This window comes from Rhinoraja longicauda, chromosome 18 (assembly GCF_053455715.1).
Source record: "Rhinoraja longicauda isolate Sanriku21f chromosome 18, sRhiLon1.1, whole genome shotgun sequence".
Classification (NCBI taxonomy): domain Eukaryota; kingdom Metazoa; phylum Chordata; class Chondrichthyes; order Rajiformes; family Arhynchobatidae; genus Rhinoraja; species Rhinoraja longicauda.
Genome location: NC_135970.1, coordinates 8,080,901 through 8,103,766, shown reverse-complemented (window position 1 = coordinate 8,103,766; position 22,866 = coordinate 8,080,901). Strand labels below are relative to the sequence as shown.

The 22,866-nt window shown below is 43.5% G+C and overlaps 1 protein-coding gene across 3 annotated transcripts in view; it reads right to left on the bottom strand.

Moving 5' to 3' along the window:
* The window catches only part of LOC144602227 (tetraspanin-18-like), a 305,930-nt gene that overhangs the window by 133,570 nt on the left and 149,494 nt on the right, over window positions 1-22,866 (bottom strand). For 2 of the 3 annotated variants that reach the window (XM_078415060.1, XM_078415059.1), the window contains exon 2: window positions 15,146-15,256. The gene's annotated coding sequence lies outside the window, so the exon portion shown is untranslated. Of the gene's footprint in view, window positions 1-15,145; window positions 15,579-22,866 lie in introns of those variants that run through there. The other variant, XM_078415061.1, reaches the window with a different exon arrangement.

The following is a 22,866-nucleotide window of genomic DNA, read 5'->3' as shown; positions in this document are numbered from 1 at the left end:
AAAAGATTATGCAAAACATAATTAGAAAATTATGGGCGGCACAGTGGCACATCTAGTAGACCTGCTGCCTCACTGCGCCAGAGACCCAGGCTTGATCCTGACCGGGTGCTGTTTGTACGGAGTTTGCACGTTCTCCCTGTGACTACGGTTTTTCTCAGGGTGCTCAGGATCCTCCCACATCCAAAAGACGTGTGGGGTTGACGATTAATTGGCCTATGCAAATTACCCCCGAGTGAGTAAGGAGTGGATGAGTCAGTGGGATAACATAGAATTAATGTGAACGGGTGATCAGTGGTCGGCTTGGATTTGATGGGCCGAAGGGCCTGTTTCTAGGCTGTATCTCTAAATGAAATTAAAGAAAACAAGCCCATGGTACCACAAGAGGTGGTCCATAGTATTCAATTGCTGAGGTTGGATTAGGGTTGTACAGATTGTTTCAAGAACCTGATGCTAGTAGGTAAGTAGCTCTTTCTGAACCTAGTGGCGTTTGACCTCAGTTTTCTGTACCTCCGGCCTGATGGTAGTAAACAAAAGAGGGTATAGCCTGGATGGCGGGGTTCCTTGATGATAGACTCTACCATCTTAAGGCAGAGACTCAAATAGATTCTTTTGATGGTGGGGAGGACTGTGCCCATGAAGGACCAGAGGAGATAATGCCTCTGTTAGAGGGAGGCATTAGGATAGATGGACTGACATATTAGAAGAGATTGGTTCAATTTGATCTGCTTCCCAAGAGTTATGAAGAATGAGAGAAGATGTTATTGAACCATACGAAATTCAGTCAGGGCTCAACAGACGGGATGCAGAGAGGACATTTCCTCTGGCTGGGAATCACTAGAATTGGGTCACAGTCTAACGATACTGAATAAAGCATTTAGGGTTGAAATGAGCAGAAATTTCTTTATTTAGAGAACCTATAGGTTTCTCTACCATGCAGGGCCGAGGAGACAAAGTCGTGAATATATTTAAGAAGGAGAGAGATGGTTTTCTGGACACAAAAGACACAAAGAATCTGAGGAGTGAATGGGACAATGGTCTGAGAAAGAAGATTAGTCCTGATCACGTGGATGGTGAAAAGAGCTTAATGGCTGATTCTTGCTCCTATTTTTCTATGTTTTTAACATTTCTACCATATTATGATTAAGCCGTTGCATAATTCCTTCTTGAACATAAAAATGCAGATGCGGGAAATCGAAAAAAAATAAGTGCTGGAAATACTCAGCAGGTCAGGTAGCACCTGTAGAAAGAGAAACTGAGTTAAAGTTTCACATTGTGATCCCTTCATCAGAACTGGGAAAGAGAAATAAACTGCCTTTAAAACTAATATCTCTTTTCCAGCTCTGTCATAGTGTTTGACCTGAAATATTAACTCTGCTTGCCTTTCCAAAGAGGCTGTCTGATCTATTGTGCAGTTGCAGCACTCTTATTATAAATCCTTTTTGTTGGTTTATCACAGACGTCATCCAGGCCCAAAGTAAAAACCATTAAGTCCAGTCTTTGATACAGAAAGGACTTAGAAGATGAATACATCTGCCCCTAATGACAATTGCCTGTCTAGGAGAGGAGAGCTTGAGTGCTAAAATGAAAGGGTTGGGTAAACCATGACTTTGCAATATTAGCAATGTAAGCCATGTATTTTTCCATAAAATGAAGGTATAAATTATGCAGCTGTGCAGTCTTCAATCAATATACAACATTTTCACTGCAATTTGCCTTTAAACGAAATACTCGAGTCATAGCTCAGTCTTCATTCCCTTTTCACGTAGAAACCACTGCATCAAACATGGTATGTCCTTTTGGTCTTCCTTGCATGGTTATAACAACCCACACAGATTGTCTCTAAGGAGTAATGTCAAGAAAACTCTACCCTTTTCACATCACTAGGCAAATAAATGGCCACGCAGTTTTCTGCCCCCTGCAAGTTATTTTTTATTTTGAAGCGCTCACATTGTTTCTGATTTACGTCCTTCATGAAATTAGTAGCCCCTCGGGTGACAAGCCATCAGGATTACAAAGGTGAGCCCATTTAACATAAGTGGAATCAAATTGAGACGTGAAGCACATGCACTATTATATCACGTTTATTGCTTGGAGCCAAGGTCACATTTTTAACTTCACACGTATATCTGAACCAATTTAGTCAGTTGTAACTTATGAAGGTGAAGAAAATGACCGTTTCTGGCTTTGTTTAGAAAGTAAGCCGCACTGGACACACCTTAAAATGATGAACATACTGAAGTTACCGGTCTGCATGCTTGTTAAACACCACACAACACAGACCGAAGCAATCTCAAAACCAACAAGTCAGATGGAAGCTCCACAGCCCATCATTTACACAGTAAACCTTTGTTACAAGGGACCATGGGGCGGGAAATGGTGTCCATTATTGTCAAGTGTCTGCTGTAACCTGCTAGGTATTATCATTGTATGTAGTTGAAACAAAGAACTGCAGGACACAAAGTGATGCAGTAACACAGCGGGTCAGGCAGCATCTCTGGAGAACATGGATAGGTGACACCAGGACTGTAAGCGGCCGTGGAGGTGGTGCGAGCCGGGGGTAGTGTGGGTAAGGCCATTCTCTATAATTGAAATCTATTATAAAGGGGTCTGTTAAAATGAGAGTTTACTGCAGTGACAAAAGTGTGATGGGCAGTTAAACAGTAAATCCGACAAGGACTTCCAAAGTGCCCACAATGATGGCAGGTCCAGCATGTGGGTGCTAAAGGAAAGGCTAATGCATTCACCCCATGCTCAGCCAGAAGTGCCAAATAGATGACCACTTGGCTTCCTCCTCAGATCTTCACCATCACAGATGCATCCGTGTGATGCCAATAACTGGCTGAGAGCACTGGTTACAGCAAAGGCCAGTTGGAACCAGCAGCATCTCCATCCACACAGTTCTAGTACACTGTAACACTAACATCCACTTGACAAAGTAAAACATTTCCCGTGTATGACCTGGTCGCAAAAATCTAATCTGTTTAACTAACAGCCAATCAATCTACATCTCAATCATCAGCAAAGTGAAGAAGGTGTCACTGGCAAATGCACCCAGGCCTCATTATTCTCCAATAACCCAGTCACTGACTGTTGCCTTGGGTTTCCCTCTATCACCCAACTCCAGAATCCATCACAGCTTTGAAACAAACATGTACCGAAGAGCAGAATCCCTACATTGAAGTGAGAGTACCCAACCCAGAACAAATGCAACATTAAGGAACCCTGGTCAGAGTGATGTCAATGGAAATTATGTGGAAAACACTCCAGTACCAAGTCAGACTCAGCACCATTGAAGAAGGTTGTGGCCATTGGAGGTCAATCACCCCAGTCCCAAGGCATCACTGTTACAATGATTTGATATGATTGAAATTCACGGGTTGCAGTGATATAGTGGAAACTCATCTTTTTCACAGGTGGTAGAGTTGCTGCCTTACAGCGCTTGCAGCACCGGAGACCCGGGTTCGATCCCAACTACGGGTGCTGTCTGCACGGAGTTTGTACGTTCTCCCCATGACCGTGTGGGTTTTCTCCGAGATCTTCGGTTTCCTCCCACACTCCAAAAACGTACAGGTATGTAGGTTAATTGGCTTGATAAATGTAAAAATTGCCTCCAGTGTGTGTAGGATAGTGTTAATATGTGGGGATAAGCAAGGTTTTATGAAAGGTAAATCATGCTTGATTAATCCGCTGATGCTCTTCGAGGAAGTAACTTGTAAGTGGGAACAAGTGGGTGTGGGATATTTGGACATTCGGAAGACTTTCAGTCGTCCCACGCAGGAGGTTGGTCAACAAAATTAGAGCATATGGAACATGGGTAGTATACTGACATGGATTGAGAATTAATTGGTGGACAGAAAGCAAAGAGTCTTTCTCAGGCTGGCGAACTGTGTCTATAGCGGGCAGTGAAGGGATCAGTCATTGAGCCCTTGCTATCCACGATCAATATCAAATATTTGACTATGGGTGCCATAAGTCAAATTGCCAGGTTTGCTAATGATACAATACTGGGTGAGAGTGTGAATTGGGAGGAGGATGTAAAGAAGAAGCCATAAGGGGAAGTGGACAAGTTAAGTGAGTGGGCATAACACTGGCATACAATATATAATGTGGAACAATGTGAAGTTATCCACCTCAGTGCATGAAATAGACAATCAGAGTGGTGTTTAAATAGAAAGACATTGGTTAACTTTGATGTTCAAAGGGATATGGGTGTGTACAAGCTGCTAAAAATAAATTTGTACGGGCAGCAACTAGTAAGAAAGGCAAATGGTATGTTGGCCTTTATTGAGAGAGGTTTTGAGTACAAGAAAAAGTTGTCTTGCTGCAGTATATGGAACATTGATGAGATTGCATTTGGAGTATAGTGTATAGTTTGGCTTTCCTTACCAAAATAAGGATACATTTGGCATTGTGAAGTGCAACAAAGATTCACTGCATTGCATCCTGGGATTCACTGCATTGCTTCCGAGAATGAGGGAGCATGTTTAACCTGACTGAGGGGTCTAGAACCAGGGGACACAGTCTCAAAACAAGACTTGTCCTTCTTGGACTGAGGTGAAGAGAAATCTCTTAACTCAGAGGATGAAGAATCTTTGGAAATGTCTGCCCCAGGGAACTGTGGAGGCTCAGTCACTGAATCCATTCAAAATAGAGATCAATTGAATTCTGGATATCAAGGGATATGGGGATAATTCAGAAAAACAGTATTGAATTCGATCATAAAGAATGGCAGAATAAGCTCGAAAAGCCAAATGATCTACTCCCTTCGCCTGTGTTCTTAAGGCAATGTCCTACATCCAAACATCTTCAGCTTCTTTGTTCAGGATCTTCCTTCCATCATAGTTAGGTGGGGTGGGGTGGAAGGTGCTGTAAGGACGAGGCAGAGAAAGAGTGGTGGTTAATTGGGGAGGATGGGAGATGTTGATGGGAAGAAAGCCTGAAGGTTAGAGGAACTTATGGGGATAAGCAGCATGAAGGGCTGGATGAGGTGTCTGAGGGAGTGTGCAGGCTGAGAGTAAGATAGTAGGAAGGGAAGAGTGAACCAAAGGTGGGATGGGATTACAGTGTTGGGGACAGGAAGAGTGTGGACTGCAATTAGACGGGTTGAGAAAGAAGCTGTAAGCTTGCTTATGTCCTTCAGTGTGTGTATGAACAGTGTGTCTGTGTATGGTGAAAGTATGAATAGTCTTGAATTTGTGCACATGTGTTTGACTGTGAATGTATGTGTGCATGCTTGTGTGTGAGTGTTTTTGTGTGTGCATATATCTAGTGTGTACTTGTGCAGCTATGTATGCATGTGCATATATGTGTCTGAATGTGCTTATACGGTATTTGCCTGTATACATGTATACTTTAAGTCCATTCAATGGAGCCTGATCTCTAATCATCTTGGTTCTGTGGTCTTCTTCATCAAAGACAACAGTGAGGTCTTGTGGACCACACTGGACCAAGACTACATGGAGCCACCCCATGTTAAAATAATTCACACACACACACCTGTTCTGTCAAAGGAAGAACTTTCTGCCCTTTTTGAAGAGCTGCAGAATTTAGAATGATGAAGGACAAAAAAATGCTGGAGTAACTCAGCAGGTCAGGCAGCTTCTGTAGAGAACATGGATAGGTGATGCTTCGGGTGGGTGAGTGCCAGTGTTAGCTGCGAGGAGGATGCTAGGAGGCTGCAGAGTGACTTGGATAGATTAGGTGAGTGGGCAAATGCATGGCAGATGCAATATAATGTGGATAAATGTGAGGTTATCCACTTTGGCGGCAAGAACAGGAAAGCAGAGTATTACCTGAATGGTGACCGATTAGGAGAAGGGGAGATGCAACGTGACCTGGGTGTCATGGTGCACCAGTCATTGAAAGCAAGCGTGCAGGTGCAGCAGGCAGTGAAGAAAGCGAATGGTATGTTGGCATTCATAGCAAGAGGATTTGAGTTTAGGAGCAGGGAGGTTCTACTGCAGTTGTACAGGGCATTGGTGAGACCGCACCTGGAGTATTGTGTGCAGTTTTGGTCTCCTAATCTGAGGAAAGACGTTCTTGCCTTAGAGGGAGTACAGAGAAGGTTCACCAGATTGATCCCTGGGATGGCGGGACTTTCATATCAAGAAAGACTGGGTAGACTAGGCTTGTACTCGCTGGAATTTAGAAGACTGAGGGGGGATCTTATAGAAACATATAAAATTCTTAAGGGGTTGGAGAGGCTAGATGCGGGAAGATTGTTCCCGATGTTGGGGGAGTCCAGAACCAGGGGTCACAGCTTAAGGATAAGGGGGAAGTCTTTTAGGACCGAGATGAGAAAACATTTCTTCACACAGAGAGTGGTGAGTATGTGGAATTCTCTGCCACAGAAGGTAGTTGAGGCCAGTTCATTGGCTATATTTAAGAGGGAGTTAGATGTGGCCCTTGTGGCTAAAGGGATCAGGGGGTATGGAGAGAAGGCAGGTACAGGTTACTGAGCTGGGTGATCAGCCATGATCATATTGAATGGCGGTGCAGGCTCGAAGGGCCGATTGGCCTACTCCTGCACCTATTTTCTATGTTTCTATGTTTCTATGGGTCGAGACCCTCCTTCAGACTGATTTGTCCTTTTGTGAATAAACCAGCATCTGTAGTTCTTTGTTTCTACAGAATTTAAGATGACTTTTGTCACTGAGCACCGTCACAATTATCAAATGGAAAAGGTACTTTAAATCAGATATAACACTACTGAATAAAAGAAGCAACTATTTCTGCACCTTTCCATTTTCTTCATCCCATCTGGTGTTTATACTGTAATCCCTTTTACCTTTTATGCAGTGCCCGAACTACTCTGCTTTAATAACTGACGTCAAAGAACATGTTAATCTACACATTCCTACCCAGTCCTTCACAGTGGGAATGCAGAACAGGCAGTTTCAAAGGTGTCAGATCCTTAAACAGGAACACGGAGCAGCTGAAATCCCCCGGAACCTGATTAAAGCCAAGCTGTATCCACTCCACTACATCCTGCTTTAAAAAGCAGCTAAGCCTTGATTACTGAACACCCGCTGCAGCATTCAGAATTCACATCTTCTACAATGTAGAACGCACAGTGACATTTTTCAGTCAGGTTTCTCTGTGAGGCAAAATCCAAAAGCATGGAAACAGGGGAAAAACACAGGGAAAACAGGAGCCCAGTTTGGTCATTTCATCCCCATGCAACATAAATGGGTCACTCTTCTGCTATTGGCAGAGTGAAGGTTAATGACTGTAATTACACAAGGTTCTTGCTTATTCAACAGGATACGGGTTAGCAACTCTGCAACAGTTCAGAGTTCCTTTTTATTTAACAAAGCTGCATAGCAAACATTTGGGCCATGTTCTGATCGAAGCATAAGTATGCATACAAAGGATTATTCTCCATACTTGTGTTCATCACTCCATATGCGGTGATAACCAACAGCAGACAGCACTCAGCTGACAGAAGATTCTACTGCACATTCTGGGTTGGTGGGAGCATTGCCTTTGGCTTTGATTGGGGGCCAGCTTCAGTGTGACCTGGGTGAGGAACAGTGCCAGGAACAGCCACATTCTGACATGGGGATACCTTCTTTTTTATTGTTACTTATGTCCCTCAGCTAACACCCCAGCAACGTTACACTCTACCAATGCACCACCCACAGAGAGCCATTCTCCACTTCACCACCATTCAACGCATCAGCCCTCCACCTAGACAGCAGATCTGTGCTCCTAGTGACCTGCATCGTGTGCCTGAAACTCCTCTCAAACATGCTCCAACATATTTTGGCTTGACTCCTGATAACCCTTGCAATCAAAAACCGATCCCTCTCGATGAACTAGCCAACATCTCTGAATCACATACTTTCCCTGATCATCTGCTTGAACTCCCTGATTATTGATTCAATCTCTCCATCCCCTCCTTTCCTTAATCATTTCTTCCACCGCCAGATCAGCTATTGATCCCCACTGGTCCCTTGGCCCTGCTGCTCTCCCTTCTGCAAGTTATTCCCCAACTCCTTCAGGTGCTCAATTCCTCCCACTTCCCAAAAATAAAACAGGTTGGTAGGTTAATTGCCCACTGTAAATTACTCCTTGTGAGTCGGTGAGTGATATAATCTAGCAGGGGTGGAGAAAGGGAGTTGATGAAAATGTGGGAAAAATGGAATGGAGTAGAATAGGGTTAGTGTAAATTACTCCTTGAGAGTCAGAAAAGACGTGTTGGGCTGAAGGGTCTGTCTAGGCTGTTTATGTAGACATACGGGCCTGCTTATGCCTATTAAGGGGCTCTCTATGATTCATAACTCTTTCCCTCTGTAATGACAGGAGACCACTGGATAGGCCAGACCTACCCTGGAGTGCGCTCTGTGCCATGTGCACAGGAGACTACCAGAGCCTTCTTATCAGGAGGAAGCTATTTTTCTGCAGACTAGACTAAAATTTGGTCCACTGGTATGTCCCTGGTGCAAATATGCAATGTCCTAGACCTTTGGCATCTTATAATCAGTATAGAGCACCTGTTTGCTCTGTTGTTTATACATTACTACAGCTGTGCAGAGCTTTTTGTTTAAGAGAATAACCAGAGAGAGCCAACAGTAGTGCAGGAGTTGTGGACTATACACTAACATAAGCTTTCACTGCTGATTGTTCAATATCATGGCAGATGGAGAATTGTTCCAGACGGCAATGTTATGGATTTTGTGGGTGGAGGATTCACACAAACTCCCCACCACTGACTCCCAGATTACACATCAACACAGACTGCTGGTTGGCAGAAGACTGGTGGACATTTGTGGGTGGTGGTGATGGATCATTCAGACTATCTGTGGGTGGAGGGTTATTGCCAAGTCTTTGTGGCTGAGGCTTTGGCTGGGACTCACACTCTGTGTCTGCAGGACCCAGGCAGTGAACTGGACTTATTCATGTGATTGCAGGAAAAGATGAGACGTATCAGACACTCCAAGTTGGTTCTAATGAGTTTGTCGGCCTGGGGTAATGACGGCATTAGCAAACACTGTAGCTGTGAGCTGAAATAACACTCGGTCCTGTGCAGAACTCATCAAGCCACTCTCCAACAGTTGCCCTACCTTTCATAACACATACAATACTCCTTTCATCCGCTGCCTGTTGCTGAAATTTACCCGTTAAAAGGCTTTCAAATGCGACAGACATATCTTTTCATTAGAAATTCAATCATGTAAAACCTGTCTCCTTTGCACAGCTATCAGAGCTGAAACCAGATAAATCTGGTCCACTTGCAGGCCACAAGAAATGAATGGTGAGGGTTGCCTTGATTTGAAGAGACCAGAGTGCTCATTGAACATATGTATCAACCATAGCCTGCAGTCAGCAGGATTTTGTTTGATTTGATTTAGAACTGACTGACAATCATTACTTCTTAAAACCAAGGCTTAGCAATGTGAATTTACATTTCTGCCAAGCCCTTAAAACGGCTATGCACCACAAGGTGCCTCAAAACAACGTTATCAAAGAAAATTTGACACCAAGCCTATGAGAGCTGACATCATCAGATTGGTGCCCAAACTCTCCTGAAAATTTTGCAGTTTTAAAAGGTTTTAAAAGGGGTATTATAACAGAATGGTTGTGGCCCTACATAAAACCGCACTTAAACCTGATCTGAGCATTTTATGATATCAGACCTAAAAGCTCACTGTAGGGAATGGATGTGTTTATCTTTTCCTAATCACCAAGCCCATTCCAGCCAGGAATTAAAATGATATCCAGTTACTTTGTTCGACTCGATGTGAGGTTTTTGGATTCCAATTGGTTGTGTCATCTCTGAGGCAAAATTCTGATTGATTGCAATTGTTAGCTGTAGAATATTAAATTAATTGTAAGCATTTTATTCGATTGATCCCTCTGCCCTCAACATCTTTAACACATGTTTGCTTGTTTTTCTTTTGTCTACATTCAATGTCGATTTTTACAGTCACAGGGCTACTTTCATGGCTAACAGGAATTCCACTTCAGAAGGTGAGTAAATTTGGGAAATCCGAGAATGTCGAAAAGAACGTTTTAAGGTGAAATGCCTGTGACAATATTTCAGGAATATAACAATGCTGCAAATCTTCAAAAGGTTGGAGGTTCTTGCAGTGGATATTAGTCCTGATCTGAATAATCGCAGGTTCTGGTTAGCTGAAGCAATGGAAGATTGGTGGCTGGTCTGATACCACACCTCTCCAATGGCAAATTTGACTGGAACAGAAGGGAACAAACAATAATACATGGCAGAGCACAAAGTGTTGCAACAACTGAACAATTCAGACAGTGTCCCTGGAGAACATGGATAGGTGACGTTTTAGGTCGAGACCCTGCTTCAGACTGATTGGAGAGAGAGAAAACTGGAAAAGGGGAGATGAAAGACCTGTGTGGCAGGTAATAGGTCGACACAGGCGAGGGAGGGGGTTTTGATAGTTGATTGGAACAAAGGCCAAAGATAAGAAAGGATGGAAGGAGTGACACAGGTTTGGAGTTGTGGATTGCAAAGCCAGAGGGAGGAAATTGGCTGGCGAGGTGAGGGGGTAAGTGTAGAGGAGAAATAAGTGGGAGTCCAGGTGAGGCACAGGGGTGGGAAGGAAAAAGGGAGGAGGGGGATTCGGGGGAGAAAGGGGGTGCGGCGTGTTTAGAGAGGTCACCTAAAATTGGAGAATTCAATGTTCATGCCATTGGGTTGTAAGCTACGCAAGCAGAATATGAGATGCTGTTCCTCCAGTATGCATGTGGCCTCACTGGCAATGGAGGAGACCCAGGATGAAAAAAACAGGATGGGAAGGGGACGCGGAGTTGAAATGGTTAGCAACCAGAAGATCCAGTATGGCTTAGTATTCAGCGAAACTGTCGCCGAGTCTACGCTTGGTCTCGCCAATATACAGGGGAGGCCACATCGGGGACACCAGATGCAGTTCTGTCCTGGCCCTTCTCCATTGCCAGTAAGGCCACGCACAAACTGAAGGAACAACACCTCATATTCCACTTGGGTAGCTGACAACCCAATGGTATGAATATTGAATTCTCCAATTATAGATAATGTCTTAAAATATTCTCCCCACTTTCTCCCCAAATCCCCTCTCTTCTACCCCCCCCCCCCCCACTCTTCTCTCCCCAATGCCCCACCTGGACTCCCATCTATTTCTCCCCTCCACTCCCCTCCCCTCCACTCACACCCGCTTTCCCCACCTCCTGCCAATTTCCTCCCTCTTTCTCTTCAATCCATAACTCCTCAAAAGTGTCTCACACTTTCCTTCCAGTCTGAAGAAGGGTCTCGACCCGAAACGTCGCCCATTCCTTCTCTCCCGAGATGCTTCCTGACCTGCAGAGTTACTCCAGCATTTTGTGAATAAATACCTTGCTGAATTACTCTTGTCTATTAACCAGCATCTGCAGTTCTTTGTTTCTGCAAGAAAACATGGCATTTTGAAGGGATGACCTCTTTGCAGTTGTTCAAAGCAACCCAAGCGCCATTCTTTGATTGTGGCCAAGAGATTCATTGCCATTGGACCATTTTTTTCAGTTTCAGACAACAAATTACCTTGTGCTATTTATTACATTGGTTCAAAATGAGTTGTTAACATTAGTGCTCATCCAACACCAAATTGAAGTCTACCCATAGCAAATTGCGCCACATCTATGCACGTAGTTACCAAACAAAAGGAAGAAGCCTCACATCTCAGGGATTTAAAGGGATTGTAAATACTAGTTTGCAGGTTTAATGGTCGATTGAGTTGGTCGTGTTCAGTCAGGCTGGAGAGTTGTGCTGCAAGCATTGTGTGGATTTGTCTTAAAGGTTGTGGAGCAGCTTGTTTTTCTCTTTCAAGTGCACAGAATTTTTAGTTGAGACATCGCTGGTCCTCTGGAATGAGTGGTAGTTGTAGGTAACAACTCAAATTCAAGGCCCCTTGCCAATAGAGACCAAAGACTGGCCAAAGGAGGAAGGGCTTTGGCCAAAGAGCCTGGTGCTCTAGCGGGAACTGGAAGCGTCACTCATGTGAATAGGGGACAAGCTAAAGGCCATCACATAAGTTCACAAATCCTCCGTGGATAGGCAAAAATGTGATAGGTTGAAGGGCTCGATTCTATGCTGTGTAACTCAATGACTCAATGGCTGGTGACCTGCAAAGGAAGAGGTTGCAGATGGTAGTAGTTGGGATTGTTAGACATGGTACATCCTTCAGCAGTTAATGTATGCCTCCATCAATACAAATGAGAAGCAGTCTTTCAAAAACCTGCTCACACATAACCTCCAAGCAGCAACGAGTTATTTTCAGTCTACAGCTCCAGTATCCATGTGGCTCATTCACCAGTCATATCATTAGTATGGGACAACCTCAAGGAGTTTGCCAGCTGACAAACACCAGTGAAACCAGCAATGGTGTGACCAGGATAGTATCACCCTGGGAGGGGAGAGACAGTTTACACGTGGCAGTTAAACCACACACCGAGCATAGTACCAGAGCCCAGACCGCTGGAGGCCCAGACTCTATCAAAGGCCATTGGCACCCTGTAATATGGGAGTCATGTTGGCAGCAGTATGAGCTTGCTTCCAGATGGTGGAATTTCTCACGCAGGGTTCAGATGCGCATTGTGATGGAATCAAAGATCAGTTGGATCAATAGTGTTAATGTGGAGGTGGCTGTCATTGTGTTGGAATGGATGAGTTCCAAAGCCATGTGCAAGGTTAGAGCTGTCGAGCTTTGACATCTCCCTCAGTCTCCCAGGCAGGCCGTGCCTGAGTAGTTGGGTGTACTCTAGTGCCTGAAGGGAAATGGCACAAAGTTCTGATCTTGTTGAGGGAAGCAGGCAATTCGAAGGGACATGCTTAAGCCACCACTTTTTAAAACACAGCAGAGATTGCAGGGGAATGGGATGTGAGGAGGAGGATCACAGGTGCTCATGCCATCCTCTGCAATAGCACAGGCCCTAGCATGAGTGGTGTTCGCCAACATACTGTAATAGCCAGCAATCGTGTCTGAGGTTTGGCCTGCCACTGGCCTATTGCTGGTACCATTGCTTGTGTGCCACTCGTTCTGCAAGATAGTAGACAGCCTTAGTCTGTGTGGTGCCATATGTCTGTGTGTTCTACCTGCCATGGTTGAATAATGGGAGCCTGTGCAAAGGGATGAAAGTGTGAGCGTTGAAATAGTGGTACATGGGTGAGAATGTGATGGTGCGTGTGAACAATAGAAATTATGACTGATAACGATTGTTAGCAATCAGGTAATGGAGCAATGGTGTGTGGATTGGTGAATAAACACAGGTGCATTTAAAAAGCAAAAAAATATGGATGCTGGAAATCTAACGTAAAAACGGAAAACTGTAAACGCTCAGCAGTTCAGGCAACATCTTTGGAGAGGAAAAATTAACGTTCCAGTTCCATGTTCTTTCATCAGCCTTTAATCCTAATTATGATAAAGGTTTGATAACATGAAACACTAAGTGGAAGCTATAGAAGTGGGTAGAATTACAATTTTCAATAAACCATTGGACAGATATATGGATAGGAAGGGTTTTGAAGATTACAGGCCAAATTCAGGCAAATGGGACTTGCCCAGTGGCATGGAGAAGTTGGGCCGAAGGCCCTGTTTCTATATTATTTAGCTTTATAACTCCAATTCCATTTATATCTCCCTCTGCAGATGCTACTTGTCCTTCAGCATATTTTCCTGTATTTTCTGTTTGTAGCAATGCTTTTGTTGGGAGGTGGGACTTGCTGGTGTGTTTTCCTGACCTTGTCCGCCTGCATCAGATCAATAAACTTTCTTTGGCACTGTCACCAGCTTCTTGGTGGTTCACGCTTGGCATTGAAACTTCTTCACCTTGTCCTCCCACTGCCACTTCATAACTGATATCAGAGATATCCTTGGAGCCAGGGCGTTGAAGAAGTAGCCTTCATCCCTCTACTAATACATTGAGAGCAGCATCCAAATATTCAATGAGTTTGTTCGCTTGCCTGCTCTGCCATAACTTGTGATATTCTTCCGAAAACTGTACACTGACAAGACAGCAAGTACATTCCCAACAAAAGGTGAAGGTACCATTTCATTCTGCATCATTAATTTTCAGCTTGTGCTTCTAATTCCTACTAATTCGGCCTGTGTTACTAAGCAGTGAAATTGGCACGGAATGAACAGTGTGACCACATCAACAATGGGAAGCCACACATGTTCCAGGTGCGACCTATTCTAAGCCGTCCTTTGTGCATTAGTATTCCTGACTTTTTCCAGCACAATTTCTCAAGCAAAGGTGCTTAACAAGCAGGAAATGTAATTTGTAAATTAGTATTTTGAATAATTCTACCCAGTTTCTATGGGAATCCCATCAGAGTAGAAGTTTGCTCAGGTAACGTACACAAAGCACACATACTCAGTAGCAGTTGCACATTGTCGTACCTTTCTGAAATTGGACTTCAATGACAACAACTTGTGTAAAGGCAGTGTAATTAATACCCAGCTGTCAATTCCAGCAAGTGAAAATTAATTTCTTCCCTCCCTCCACGCCCCAATTTAAAATGGGTTGTTGACAATAAGCCCCTAAACTAGACCAAAAGCCATCAGGAAACAGAATCAAGCGAATCGGGCTCCCACTATCTCTGCTGTGCCAGCAGTGTACTGCTGCCCTGAGCTATAACACTTCTTACACTGTTAGTGTAACAACTTGGCTCGTACATTTCTTATTAACAAAGAAATTCGGAACAGTTTCTTTATCTCTTTAAACCAAGCAGTACTTGCAATGTATAAATTATTTTATAATCTCTCAAACTCAACAGGCTGATAACATTTCCCTCCTGCTAAAACCTAAGCTGTCAGCAGCCCACCGTGTACATAATATGGTTCAAACAGAAGTTAAGGAGGCTGCACCCAATCTACAAGTAAGATCTCTCTAATTCTGCTATTTAAATAGACATATAAAGGGCACATTTCGATCTTAGGGAGCTAGATCACATCTAGAGGGTCTGCTTTTAAGCAAATGATTTTTCTTATTATTTCTTCTGCAGGATTCATTCTCAAGAAAATTAAGGACAAATCTTGGCATTCACGGCACCATGCAGAAATCAGCAACAAACAATCCACAAAGGCACACTACATCAGTGTGAAAATTAAAACTACAACAAAAATTGTAGCCACTAATAATGTTGTCATTTGCTACTTACCAACGTCAGAATTGCTCCAGCACTTGGGAGTCACGGTGAAGTCTCAATTAATGCCGCCAGCTTCAGGCTTTTAAAAACAGTTACGATTAAGATTGGGCAGGAGCTCCAACGCTGTTGAGGCAGAAGCAACAGTGTAATGTTAGCCCTTGTGAGGAAAGTCTGTATCCCCTCCTCACAGTCACACAGGATTCAGCCGTTTCATGCAATGACAGCTCTGCTCATTCACATACTACGGGTCCGGCAGCTTGAGCAGTAGCCCTACCTCCTGGCAGGAAGCTGTATGTCAAGATTTCTAACTAATCTCACATGACTGCCTGAGAGAAAGAGTAAGACTGGACTAGAGCTCAGACACACATGAAGGAGTGGAGGATGCCTCTCAACCCATAAAAGCAGTGCAGTGCACATTTCCAAGACCGCACGGTTGTCAGAACAATCACAGTTGTGTGTGTGAGAGAGACAGACAGAAGATCATTTAATTACAGACTTCCTGTGGTCTTGCACTGCTGGGACAGTCTCTGTGCCATTACAAATTCCAGCCGATGAACAGTCTGTCTGTCTACTTTTAAATGTCCTGAGGGTTCAATATAATCATGGAACTTTAAAATCTAGGGTGCTGACCAGGCAGAGCTGAGTTTTTAAAGTAACATTTTTCAGTAGCACAAATGAAGCCAGTGTTTTAGCTGCTGCGTGTATTGTTGTCAAGCCGATAGTTTCACCTGTTAGACAAGCAGCAAAATATTGCCGGCGCACATTACTTGTAATATATTCAAATGGATGGTCATTAATGGAATCACAGAGCCATAGAGTCACAGAGTCTTACAGCACTGAAACAGACCCTTCGACACAATTTGCCCACACTGGTCAACATGTCCCACCTACACTAGTCCCAGCTGCCCACATTTGGCCCATATCCCTCTAAACCTGTCCTTTCCATGTACCTGTCTAAATGTTTCTTAAAGGTTGCGACAGTTCCTGCCTCAACTACCTCCTATGGTAGCTCATTCCATACCCACCACCCTTTGCGTGAAAAAGTTACCCCTCAGATTCCTAGTAAATCTTTTCCCCTCACCTTAAATCCATGTCCTCTGTCCTCGATTCTGGACAAGAGACTCTGTGCATCTAAATCCTCATAAATCCTCATAAATCTTCTCTGTCCTCGAGCCTGAGCAACATCCTCGTAAATCTCCCGAGTCTCTGAATCATTAACTTTATTTATTTCTCTACAGTTGCTGCCTCGCCTGTTGAGTGCAAGCCAATCCCTTCAACACCTTGCAATTGTCTAAGATGAGAAAAAGCAACCGTACATATATGTACTCAACCTCAGAGCATGAAGAGGCTCGGCGGCACGGTAGCGCAGCGGTAGAGTTGCTGCTTTACAGCGAATGCAGCGCCGGAGACTCAGGTTCGATCCTGACTACGGGTGCTGCACTGTAAGGAGTTTGTACGTTCTCCCCGTGACCTGCGTGGGTTTACTCCGAGATCTTCGGTTTCCTCCCACACTCCAAAGACGTACAGGTATGTAGGTTAATTGGCTGGGTAAATGTAAAAATTGTCCCTAGTGGGTGTAGGATAGTGTTAATGTGCGGGAATCGCTGGGCGGCACGGACTTGGAGGGCCGAAAAGGCCTGTTTCCGGCTGTATGTATATGATATGATATGATATGATAAGAGGCATTGATGGGTCACATGAACTATCATCACACAAACAAGAGAAAATGGCAAAATTAGTTTTATCTTTATAGTCAATACTTTCTAAAACAAAATTAATATAACACGTGGTCTTGTACATAGTAAGAAAGTGTTAAAAAAATGTCAATACGTTGTGGACGCTAATCGGGGTCAACTAAAAATCATTGAACATGCTCTGGAGATTTTTTTCCTGCTTCACACAATATGCTCTAGTCAAATGTGCTCTAGTTAAGTAGAGATTCAGTGGGCACACAATGGAGTGTCACGGTTGCTTTACAAGTAGAAGAACAGTTAGATGGGTGAGGAACCTTAGGCCAGGGCAGTCCTCCCTGCAACTGATTACACAAGATATTTATATGTTCAGATACCAGGCGACTCAGTGGACTGTTCTCTATTATACACACCAATCGCCACTACGCTCCACTCTTCAGCTCACTCCGACGTACTGGCCCCCTCCTCCAACACAGCACACACAGATTAAGCCTCAACATTTAATTAAAAATTGTAGGAAAGGCATGCATATTGCTAGTAAATACCAAATGGGACAGTTTCCAGGTTGTTTATCAACAATTCCCAAGCCCTTCACTCCTTTTGACGAAGCCAACACAAGATACACAATTGAATGAATTACAATTTAAGGAACAGAAGAAGATTCCCCAGGGTAATTTCTTCTTACCGTGCAGTGTCTCCAAATGTGCCAATTCCCAAGAGTACCGAACATTGGAGACATTAGATTACAATGCAAGGATTTCCTGGAATCACCATGCTGACATATGTTCCTAGTGTTTTTCTAGCCAGCACCTCATTATTAGGACTCTCACTATGAGTTCCAAAGACGAGAGCTGACACACAGCATCCCAGAGGGTGTTATGTTGTGGATCAGGAAGAGCTTGCAATGAAAATTTTACTTTCGTCACAAGTGATGTTGGCAGATGAAGGTCTGTGACCTACTGCCAGAAGGAGATGTATGGCTCATGCCTCTGATGCTATGCCCAGAAATCTTCACCAACACTTCCAACATCACAGGACCTAAGCCCATTGGAGTGTCATTAATTGCTAAGAAGGCTTTGGACTTTGATCTAGATAAGACTGTCCTTCTGGCTTCAATGCACTAGTGTTTTGATTGAGATAACTTTGAGATATTCAGATTAGCTTCAAAGCAGCAGCAAAGCACATGAATATGTGTCAGGATATTATCACATCTGACCCATACAGTACTGACAGCCAGGGCACAATAGGTGTGGTAATCTGTCAAGGCTCATATGCCTAAATGCTAATAAGCATCTATATAAAATGTAACGAATAAGCAATTAACTTTGTGAAATCGGCAATCTATAGTCTTTGGGAAAGCAATCTATAGTCTTTGATTTGCTTTATTGCTGGGAAGTTAATGACATAGAGTCAGAGTCATACAGCACGGAGACAGGCCCTTTGGCCTAACTTGCCCATGACAATCAGGAAGCCACATCTACATCAGCCTCACATGCCCACATTTGGCCAATATTCCTCTAATCCTTTCCTATTGAAGTACCTGTCCAAATGTCTCCTAAATGTTGTTATAGTACCCACCTCAACTACCTTCTCTGGCTGCTCGTTCCATATACCCACCACCTGCTGTGTGAAAAAATTGTCCCTTCGGGTTCCAATTAAATCTTTCCCCTCTCACCTTAAATCCATGTTCTCTGACTCTTGTTTCCCCTACTTTGGGTAAAAGACTCTGTGTACTTACTGTATCTATTCCCCTCATGATCTTGTACACCTCTATAAGATCACCCTTCAGACTTCTGCACTCCAAGGAATAAAGTCCTAGCCTGCCCAACTGCACCCTAGCTTAGGCCCTCAAGTCCTGGCGATATCCTCGTAAATCTTCTCTGCACTCTTTCTAACTTAACATCCTTCCTAAAGCAGGGTGACCAAAACTGAACACAATATTCCAAATGCAGCTTCACCAATGTCTTGTACAACTGTAATAAAACATACCAACTTCTATACTCAATACCCTCACTGATGAAGGCCAATGTACCGAAAGCCCTTTTGACCACTCTATCTACATGTGATGCCACTTTCAAGGAACTATCTATCTACACTCTGAAGGTATTTATTCACAAAATGCTGGAGTAATTCAGCAGGTCAGGCAACATCTCAGGAGAGAAGGAATGGGTGACGTTTCGGGTCGGGACCCTTCTTCAGACTGATGTCAGGGGGGCGGGACAAAAGGTGCGTAGAGCAGGAGGGCAGGAGAAATCACAGAGGGGGAGCAGCGAGAGAGCGTGTTGCTAAACTCTCGTCGAAGAGAGGAGAACTTCTTCAAAGTGGACATACCTTGAGGAGAAATCGCAAAAGGGTTTTGTCCCATCCCCCGACATCAGTCTGAAGAAGGGTCTCAACCCGAAATATCACCCATTCCTTCTCTCCTGAGATGTTGCCTGACCTGCTGAGTTACTCCAGCATTTTGTGAATAAATACCTTCGATTTGTACCAGCATCTGCAGTTATTTTCTTACACTATCTGCACTCTGAAATCCCTCTGCTCTACAATACTCCCCAGGGCACTACCATTCACTGTGAAGGTCCTGCTCTGGTTTGACCTCCCAAAATGCAACACCTCATACTTATCTGCATTAAACTCCATTAACCATTCCTTCGTCCATCTGCCCAAGTGATCAAAATCTTACTATAATTTTTGATGTTTTTCTTAACTATCTGTGATACCACACACTTTAATATCATCCACAAACTTTAATCATGCCTTCTACGTTCTTATCCAAATCATTGATATAAACCTGAAACAACAATGGACTCAGCAGCAATCCCTGAGGCACACCACTAGTCACAGACCTCCAGTCTGAAAAACAACCTTCCACCATTATCTGAAGAAGGGTCTCAACCCGAAATGTCTCCAGAGATGCTGCCTGTCTCGCTGAGTTACTCCAGCTTTTTGTATCTATCTTCCACCATTGTCCTTTGCTTCCTTCCACGAAGCCAATTCTCTATTTAGTCGGCCAGCTCGGTTGGTCTTAATTGGAAGAGACTGGAAGCCTTTCTGCACTTGTACAAGGTTTTGTTGAGAGCACACCTGGAGGGAGCTATATACAACTGTTGGTCTCCATACCTGGAAAGTGTATCTTCTTGCTTTGGAGCTGGTGTAATTCAGTAGATTGATACTTAGTATGAGGAAGTTGAGAACAGGGGAGGGGAGGAGTTGTTCACTGATTGTCCGATACTCAATTGAGTTTTGGAGAGTAAAAGATAATCTCAGACCAGATTTCCACAGGGATTAAAAACATAGAGAGCAGGAGGCTATTTCCTCAAACTTTAAGATCTAGAATGACGTACATAGTCTCAGGATAAAGGTGAAATTTCTTTATGAAGGGCCTGGTATATCTTCAGAATTTTCCAGAATACAATGGCTGCTCAGTTATTGAATATATTGAAGGTTGAGACTGACAGATGACTGGCTCTAAATCAATCAGCAAGCAAATAGGATGGGGAAAGTAGCTTTGAGGTTCAGCATGATCAGAATAAAATTATAAATGGTGAACCAGGCTAAAATGATCACAAGGCCAAGCACTGCTATTTCTTAGGTAGACATTAAATGCTGGAGTAACTCAGCGGGTCAGGCAGCATCTCTGGAGAGAAGGAATGGGTGACGCTTCGGGTCAATACCCTTCTTCTATCCAGAGATGCTGGATGTCCTGCTAAGTTACTCCAGCATATTGTGTCGAATTAACTATAATGAGAGTTTGGTCAAACTTGGATTGTTTTTTCTGGAGCATCAGAGGCTGCAGGGATACCCAATAGAAGTTTATAAAATTAGAGAAATTATAAAAATAAAATGAGAGGTATAGATAGGGTAGACAGTCAGAACCTGTTTCCCAGGATGAAAATGTCAAAGACTAGAGGGCATAGCTTTAAGGAAAGGCCTTACTGCAGGTGTCTGAATGGTTATATTGGGACTCAAGTTTGTATTCTCTCTTGACATTCCCGATGGCTTTGCGACAATCATAGCGAGCTTTCTTGTTCCACTCGGGATCAAGATAGGCAGAGAATGGGGGATATGGATCATGTGCAGGCAGAGGATATTAATTTAACTTGGCATCATGATCAGCACAGATATTGTGGGCCAAATGGCCTGTTCCTCCGCTGTACTGCTCCAAGTTGTGTGCACTCCTAATGCATGAGGTTTTCACCACCATCCTGAAGCTCCTTCTCCACTTTGAGTGGTCGTGGCCCAGAGATTCCCAGGACTTGAATTTCTTCACAAGACAACATCTTTGAATCTATTCCCCATTCTACCCAGTAATCCCTTTGCATGTCAGAGTTCAAATGAAGTGTCTGTTGTCGAGATTCTGTTGTTGGGCATGGGAGCAATGTAGCCTGTCAAACAGAGGCGATTAAGCTTAACTGGGCCCTTATAATGGAGCTGGTGGCCTGGGAGAGGACACTAACGTTGGGTTGCCAAGAGCTCTACAGAACGCTGTCATGCCTGGTGTCATCTAATGTAGCTTGACGTCAGGTTTCTTTGTTTAGACTTCTACAAAGCGCCTTCGTTAAAAGTACAAAATAAAGGGAAGCTACTGTTCTTGGCGTTGCTATTGGTGTACCTCAAATGTATGATAAAATTGTGAGCTAATCAGAACCCAAGTCACAATCAGTACATTACTTGATTTCTTGGGTATTACAAAATGCTGGAGTAACTCAGCAGGTCAGGCAGCATCTAGGAGGGAATGGGTGACGTTTCGGGTCGAGACCCTTCTTCAGCCTGAAGAAGGGTCTCGACCCGAAATGTCACCCATTCCCTCTCTCCTAGATGCTACCTGACCTGCTGAGTTACTCCAGCATTTTGTGATACCTTCGATTTGTACAAGCATCTGCAGTTATTTTCCTACATTACTTGATTTCTTAGCCAGCTAGAGATGGCCAGAAGACATAGTTCTGATTTTTTTTTTAATCACTTTTACCAGTGCATGCGTAATTTAAAGTTTGACTGTCCTCCCCAGCCACACAATATCAGACCCTGGGGAAATCACCAAAGAAAGCCGTAGATAAAATAATATTGCAATGTGACTCCACTTCAACCTATGTCACTGTAAAAATCTTCCAAACGTCCTGACGTCATTAAAGATTTTCTGTATATCCAAGGTAGTTCCTTTTTTTGTTCTGTCACCGTTTTAATAAATTGAAAATTGATTCACTATAGACTCCATCTCAATCACAAGCAATCATGTGCTGGGAATAATGCACATGGAGCAAGAAGTCTTTCAGTTGAACTATGAAATTGGTAAATGTAGAAAGAGAAGCAATATGAACCTACTATTTTGCCAGTAAATAGAGCCCATTACGGGGGCAGTTTCAAGTTAAAATAATTTTTGGTGTGGAAAATCTTTTGAAAAGAATTGTTGGTTGTTTCGAAGAACTTAAGATTCCCCCATTGGTTTCATTTTTTGCTCTAAATGTTCCATGCAGTACAAAAGCATCATTGAGCTCCTCAGGTCAAGTTCCGTTCAGTGCAGGCTCTGGCACATTGTCATTGATCACTGCTTAAATGCTGACGGATAACAAGAAACACAGAAAACAAGTCATCGATTGTTTGGAAACAAAACAACCCACACAAGCTCAACCTTATTTTTAGTAACTTTGGTCTTCCCGAATTTTGCTTCAAGTAATCTTCTCTCATTTAATTGTTGTTGATATCCTAGATTTGGGGTTAACGTGATGATTGAGGTTGTGATTAATGTTACTGGGATCAGCATGCATTGGAAAAATTGGAGGGGTCTAGTATAGTCTGAGGGGACATCTGAGGTAATGGGATGGGAGCAAGAAGGAAAGGTATCGAAAATTCCTGAATAAATGAGCACCAGATGACAGTGGATTAATCCAGGCACTTGACAATGAAGAGAAGTTTAGTTTAGAGATACAGCGCGGAAACAGGCCCTTTCGGCCCACCAGGTCCGCGCCGACCAGCGATCCCCGCACATTAACACTATCCTATACCCACTAGGGATACCAAGCCAATTAACCTACAAACCTGTAC